This window comes from Olea europaea, chromosome 11 (genome assembly GCF_002742605.1).
Source record: "Olea europaea var. sylvestris chromosome 11, O_europaea_v1, whole genome shotgun sequence".
Lineage (NCBI taxonomy): Eukaryota > Viridiplantae > Streptophyta > Magnoliopsida > Lamiales > Oleaceae > Olea > Olea europaea.
The window spans coordinates 25,630,770-25,638,951 of NC_036247.1; positions in this window are offsets into that span (position 1 = coordinate 25,630,770).

The following is an 8,182-nucleotide window of genomic DNA, read 5'->3' on the forward strand; positions in this document are numbered from 1 at the left end:
CGTTTACTCAAAAACTTCCATCAAAATAAGAAACTTCAGAAACGAAAACGAAGTGCGCAAATACAATTTCTTTGTCCACAAAAGTAGAAGATCCAACAAAAATTGATAATACGTGCACTGTATATTGTTACCTAATTGAATGTAAGTAATGAGGAAGAATCTTGGTCAGACATGGAAAAACAAAAAAAACCTGATTTTGGTTAGAAGGCACTGGAGAGATTTTCCAAATTTCCTAAGTAATTAGGGTTATCAATCCATTTGGGGGTGGTGACAGTAGGGTAGGTTATAAGCGCATTGTATATGGTGGTCGGCGCAATCCACCAAAACTAAAAGTAGCGAACCGGACCACCCGACCCTGTTCTCAATTTAATAGCCTAGATTCGTTAATATTTGTTAAAAAGTTCGTTTGTTCCCCTTTCTTTGATCACCAAAATGAAAAATATAATCGTTATCTATCACATCAAATTATCTTATTTAACTTCTTTTTTTTTGTATGAGTTCCGTAACCACTATATTTTTCTTTCTCATTCTTCTCATTCTTATAAGAATGAGAATCAAACGAGGGTTAAATAATTCAAAGTTACTTACGTAGGAAGGAAGCAATAAATATAATAAGGGGAAAAAATAATATTTAAAGTGTATTGTTTACGCCAATTTAAAAGTATGGTAAATAGTTTAAAAATTTTTAATTTAGGTATATATAATTAATTAAAAATATTTATTCATTAAATATAATAAAGTCACAGTTATAAAATTAATAGTCACAAATACATAAGTAAAGGCGACAATTTATTTATTGGTCACATATTATCGAATTAATTAGTCACAAATTATTTTGAGGTCACAAATCAAAAATTGTATAGGTCATTGTTTATTTTGAGGTCACAAATCGAAAATTGCATAGGTCACAGTTCATTTGTCGATCACAATTAATTGGTCACATATTATTTTTAACTGGTCACAAATTAATTTTCAGTCACATGTTTTTAAATTTTTAGGTCACAATTGAGTAATTAGTCATAGGTGACCAAATAATTGGTCACATATCATCAGGGACGGAGTCAGGAAATTTGTTCAGTGCGGGCATAGGCGGATCTAGGGACGGGCTGGGCCGTCCCCTTCAGCCCAATGTCCATTAAAAAAAAATTTAAGTAATTTTTTTTTATGTGCAGTATTTTTTTTATATGTATTAGCCCGTGTTTAATTTTTTCTTGGATCCGCCACTGAGTGCGGGCATAATTTAACTCATGTCGAATATTGTGTTTTGGTCATGAATTTAATGATGATAAAATTATAAAACAAAATCATGGGTTTGGGCCTAAAAATAAAACCCATGTAAATTAAAACATATTTTTATTCCAATTCCCCTGTTGCTAAAAAAAAAAAAAAAAAAAAAGTTTGGGCCTGAAATTTCAGTGCGGGTACTCAACGTGGCTCCGCCTCTGCATATCATCATCACCAACATTACCGTCAATTGTGACCATCCTCTCTTTGCAACCATCGCCACTACCACTACCACACCACAACCAGATCCATCATCCCCGCCAACATCTGTACCAGTACAACTAACAAAAACCACATAAAACCTCCCAAACAACACCAAAACGACCCCCAAACAACTGCCAAATTCAATAAAACAAATCAAAACGCCACTACCACGATCACCGCCGCCATTACCACCACCACCCCAAAACACCATCCAAATCCACCACCACAAACACCATCCAAACCTACAAAATCGCCACCACCCCAAACCGCTTCTACTCCACGCTGGTGGCGTGCTTCGCCTATGAAGAGTCGCCGGAGTGGGTAGTTTTCTTCGTGGTGTGAGTTCAACGTTTGCTTGTTTGAAGTGTTTTGCTTCGCGCTTGATGGATCTGTTTCTTTGAACTCACAATAATCCACCATCCAAACCCCCAAAATCGAGCTAGTAGTTTGATTCGCACTTGGATGAACTACTTTGTCGTGTCAACGTCGTCGTCACTGTGAGTTCGGCTATGGATTGTTGCCGTGGGCGGTGGTCCACCATCCAAAACTACAAAAGTGTGCTAGCGTTCTGCTTCGCACTCGGTGGAACTGCTTCACCGTGTCAACGCCGTCGTCGCTGTGAGTTCGACGGTGGATTGTCGACGTGGGCGGCGGCGGCGGCGGCGGAGGTGTCGGTTGAGTGAGAGAGTGAAGAGAGAAGATGGAGTGATGTGAATTTAGGGATTGGAATTAGATTAAGGTTGATATATTTTATTATTAATGTTAATAGTTAAATCAATACTTGAATTTTGAACAAAAATTCTTCCCCCTTGATTTTTGCATTATGATCTTTAAGTGCTTGAAATTTTGTAATTTCCCCTATAATAAGCCCATCTTTCATATGGATTAAAATCTATATTTTAGTCAAAATCAACATTTAATTTTAATCACATATTTTTATAGGATCCACATTTTTTTAATTATACATTTTATATTTTTTACATCGAGCTCCAATATAACCATTTTTTTCTTGGACTTGTACTTGCACAACATCAACCAAACATACTCCAAATGCTTGCTTCATTGATATATCTTCGTCTATCTCAATGTCAAAACATGTGGATTATCATAACAATCATCATCCGTGTCCAAAGATTCTTTCGCATCTAAATTAAAAGGTGTAAAAAGTGTTTTGTTCCAAAATAGAACTTCTTGCATTGTATTTCATGAACTCTAGCTTGTCTCTTTCAAAAAGGAACTTCGTTCCAATACCAACTGATGTAATGTGGAATTAAAGAAAAATAAAATGAACATGTTATCGAAGTTCCCTAAATGAATAGAGCAATACTATCACCTTCTAGTTCTATTTATTTCTAAGAGTATCAGAAATTTAGACATAAAAAACTCTTTGATTTGTACATGAATAAAGGGCATTTGGAGTCTATGATTTTAAATATCAAATATCAAATATCAAAAATCTAAAATATTTGAAAACTCCAAAGTCTATAATATTTATTTCAAAAATAACTTGTTGAGATGATAACATAAAACCCTTATTTAAATAATCAATTAGTAAAACTAAAAGATAATTACGAAAATTAAAGCACTAATATTCAAAATTAATTCGTATACTACAAGATTTTTATGTTTTTCTTACAAAATATTTTCGTACGGAAAGGTTTTCATTTGTCGAAAAATATCTTTGCAAACCAAAAAAATTTGTATTATGGGGGCAAAAATTCATTGAATAGGTAAAATAGGATAGAATTTGAAATTTGTGGGCTGAAATTTGTCTCTACAAACCCTCTGGAGACGAAGACAGTACATCGCGTAAGTCTTCTCCCCACAAAATTATTCACCTGCTAAACTTATTTTTAGCCTACGAAATGATTTTACTGCCACATAGTACAAATTATGTTGTGGGCTAAATCATATTTTTCCTATAAATAATTTNATTTTTAGCCTACGAAATGATTTTACTGCCACATAGTACAAATTATGTTGTGGGCTAAATCATATTTTTCCTATAAATAATTTAGGTGGAAAGAATATTTGTGGACTAAGATATACATATTTGTCCCAATAAGCCCGGTTTGGACCCTATTTTTCGGAAATGAAAATGTGTGGAATAATATTTTTTTAAAAATGAGTAGTTGAAAAAGAAGGAAATTTTTTTGATTTACATATAATATTATTTTATAGAAGATAGTGTGGTTGAAAATAGAAAAGAGAAAAATAAAATGTAATAGAATGAAAATTAATGGAAGCCAAAATGGGCTAATTAAAAATTTGTGGCAACATAGAACAAATTATTTTGTGGACTATGCCTGCTTTTCTCTATAAATAATTTTTTTATGGGGAAGTATATTTGGAGGCTAAGTGTATTATTTATCCCGCTAATAAAAGAATTCATATTGATTTTCATATATTTTATATTATACTAATTCTTTTAACCTTATTTAAAATAATATAAAGATGCAGAAAGAAAAAATAAATAAATTAAGACATTTAAGATCAATCAACGTAACATTGAATAAAAAATATTACACCAAAATACAAATAAAACCATTCAATAAGTATGGTTACATCTAAATTTAAAAAGAGTATAACAGACATGCTATCTATTATTATGCATCTAAAAAAGTATTCAACTATTGATCCTCATGAATTAGATATATTGTTGATCCTCATCAAAGCTCTGCTCCTTATCAAAGTTTTCTCTTTATCCTCTATAGCATCACCTTCTTCATTAACATAATTTTCTATTGACACTGGTGTAAATGATAGTACAACGAAATAAGGAACTTTGCCATATGACTGCTGTATAGATTGATACCTTTCAAGCAATACGTTTTGCTTCTAACTTCTTCTCCATATGGCCTACATTAGAAAAAGATATCCCAATATCTTGAGACGACCATACCCAACTAACGAATTTAACATCCAGGCTTCACATTTAGAACAAACATCAAGATATTAAATCCAGCCTCATGATCATCTACAGGGTATCTCTTCCAAAGATGTGTCTTTAAGAAGATGCTCCTCGTTTTCCTTTTCTATATGATATTTATACTTTTTGACAAGTATCTCATCCTACAAACACAACCTACTAGAGATATAAAATAGCCCATAAATTTAAAATTGATGAGAGATATAACTGTACATGAGATATAGCACACCCCAAGAGATATAATCCTACACATATAAAAGAGTGAAAGAATGTTAGGACACGTGTCGCTATATCTTTGTCATGTACTTTCTTTTTTATCGTTTTCGGCTGAATACCATACCGTCTATCCATTGTTTTCAGCTAAACCATTCCTCTACTCTTCTTCAGATTGATTGTGTAAGAATACATGATTTTTGCACGGAGCTATCTCGATCCATCCCCTAATTCATTGAGTTCTTCTCTCATTCTCTACCCTAATTGTAAACTTTCTCTGGACATTTATCAAAATTTTAGTTACCTCATTTCCCTACTTCAAGGTAATGATTTTACGAAATGGGTGTAATTTTGAACTCATACAACCCATCCCTCTCTTCAATTCTTAAGTCTGGTCATTTCTTTCTTATGAGTTCATCTGTACGATTTAGTTGCTCATTTGTCTTTAATGGTGAATTGAATTTTCTTTCTTACTGTAAATTGATTTCTCAATTTTCTTTCTCTCTTTCTTCTAAAGAGTTAGTAGAAGTTGTTATTCTCCAATTCCGACCAAAATTGCAACAGCCGTGACCAACTCCTTCACAGATTGTTTTATACAATCAAGACAAGCAATTGAATCTCCCTAATTTGTAAGTATGTTTTTTCGATTTTTTGTTCTTTTGAACTGATAAATTTTCAGATTTAAAGGTTCTTTTAATCTATGGAAAAAGGACAAAATAAATTTAAAGTATAATATTTTGGGAGAGAAAAATGTGGCTTAAAGGTTATAGGAGATTTTTTATTTTCAATTGCAAAAGAATGATGGCAATGACAATAGCCAAAATGGGATTAAAAAACAATGTTAATTAACATAATGGGCATTAAATGATTTGAAAGGTTATGGCATTTAGTGGATGATTCAAGTGACAAGTCTAGTGGGAGAAATGAAAAACCAGGTTGACGGATAATGAAATAAAAAAATAATTGGAGATGCATTAGTGGAGGAAAATCGTGAGTGAGAAAAATGTAATGAAATGAAATTGGGATTGTTTGGTACAATATAATTGATTTATATATTTTATTTTTTCAAGTAAGCATTTAACATATAAGCAAATATTAATATAAAGTGTGTCGTCACAAATAACATAACAAAGTCAAAAAAAATAAAAATAAAAATTCGTCGTTTAAGAGAAATTTGATACCTTACAAATGTTTTTAAAAATAAGTGTGCAAAACCTTACCATCGTGACTAATACTTTAATTTGAACTCTTAGGAAAGGTCGTGGCAACATAGTAGATACAACTCAAATTATTTTCAAGTCCTACAAGAAATTTTTTATATCTTAAAATGCCACTATATATATATTGAGATAAATGATTGCTTGGTTGACTCACATGCGTCTGCTTCTTAAACTGTCCTATATTCTTATTCCTATCCTGCCACTTCCTTTTCCTGAAGTCCTTATGTTGTCCCTGATTTACGAACTTCACTCCCGAGTAGGTCACTATTTGAGCTTTCTTTACCATTTTCTAAAAAATGGAGAGATCATGTGAACTCAAAATATGCCTGATTCCTAGGTGCAGGCCCCTCTTGTAACGTTTTGCCTTCATGATTTTAGTACTTACAAGATGTGGGGCCTATCTGGACAATTCCTCGAATTTGCTCTCATACTCAGAAAGTTTCATATCTCCCTGTACCAGTTTTAAGAATTCTGTCTCGTTGTAGTCCCGCATGGCTTGTGGAAAAAATATTTCTATTAGTTCCATCTTGAACTGATCCCAAGTTAGGCTATGTTTTTCCTCCTCGATGTGAATGCATGACGTGGATTCCCACCAATGACCTGCTCTTTCAATCAGCATATACTCTATACGTAATACTTTTTGATTTTTTGGATGAGAGATGTGCTGGAAGATCTTCTTAATAGTATGCAACCATTCGTCAATTGATAGAGGGTCATTTCCACCATTAAAAGTAGGGCGTCGATATCTACAAAATTGTTTTACCATCAGAACAGGTAGGTGTAGTAGAGTGTGTTGGTGGCACCAGCGGTGCTTGGGGAACTAATGAAGCTTGAGGTGCTAGAGGTGTAGCCTGAGCAGCCAAGGCCTGTTTCAACTCATCAATCTCTGCCTTAACTCCCTAACTATCCTCGCTTGTGCCATAATGCTATATATATTAGAATAATTACAATCTCATTTAGAGGAGTCAACGATACTTGCGCAACATAGAAAAAGATTTATAGCTCAACATCTTTTGGTATTATCTCATAAGAATCTTTCAGGAGGAACACAAAATAGTAAAAGAGCATCTGGTGCTTTTCCACAAAATCATAAAAGAAATCCTACTAAACATCAACAACAATTTAAACCTAATAAAAACTACTAAAATTCACTCTTCTATTCATCATTGCCGTCATCGTCATTAATCTAGGCTCCATGAATCATAGGTTTCTTAGAAGACTAAGCTTTATTATCCGAAATAGGTAGAGGTACATCTTCATGAATATGCATCTCTGTAGGAACACCATTGTCCTCGAGGATCGAAAGTTGGGTCAGCTCCCACTGCTTAATTAGCTCTGCACAGAAGGCCTCATAATTAATCTCTCGAGGTAAGGTGGGCACAACAGCTTTCCATAAATAACCATAAATCGATTCGGCCACCTTTAGCCACTTCTATGGCAAAGTCTCAATAAGGAGGTGGGTGGCTCGATGACGAGTGACTATATGGCCTAGACGTCTCACCTCCCTCCATCTTACTAACATTTTCCAAATGTGCTAGCCCATATTGTGCATTGTATTCCACCGATACTCTCTGTATTGCCTCACATTCTCATATCGACGAGGCATCGATGAACTCATCTTTCTACAAGTTTTCTTAATCTGTACCATTTGAGTGATACCAATTATTCAATGTCCAGTAAGTGAGTGTCTAATAAGTTTTAGTTAATTCTCGAGGACATAAATAAGCATTTAATCTGTCACGTTCTCAAAAATACTTGGTACAATAATGATTATCCACAAAAGTATTCAAACTCCAACATATTTTGATATTCATACATACATTTCAAATATTGTATCTAAAATAAACTTTCTCATACTCATCACATAGATGCAACCGTATTTATATAACTTTCTTTACCTCAAAATCGGCATAGCGTGGCTATGGCAGGCACAGTGATCAGGATCCTCAATAAAAAAAATTGATCAACTTTATATTTGACACAACACACCTAGACGTGGTTTCTAATGCAGGTCTATAGAAAATGAACCATGCTCTGATATCAAGTTGTAACGTCCCAAATTCTCAGGAACCGAAACATTATAAAATCAATCTTTCTTGAGTTTGAACCCTTTAATGTTAACCAAAATAAACTCAAATGAGAAAAATCTTGGAGTTTGGAATATTAAAAAAATATAGTGAGTGACCTTTGTCCACATAGACAACTATGATGAAGTTTGATTTTGGAAAAGATTTTGGGAAAATTTAGCAAGTACTAGTTGCACAGTAGCGGATTGAACAATATGTTTGGCCTAGCAGACATCGACCAAAAATTCTGAAATTTTAACAGAGAA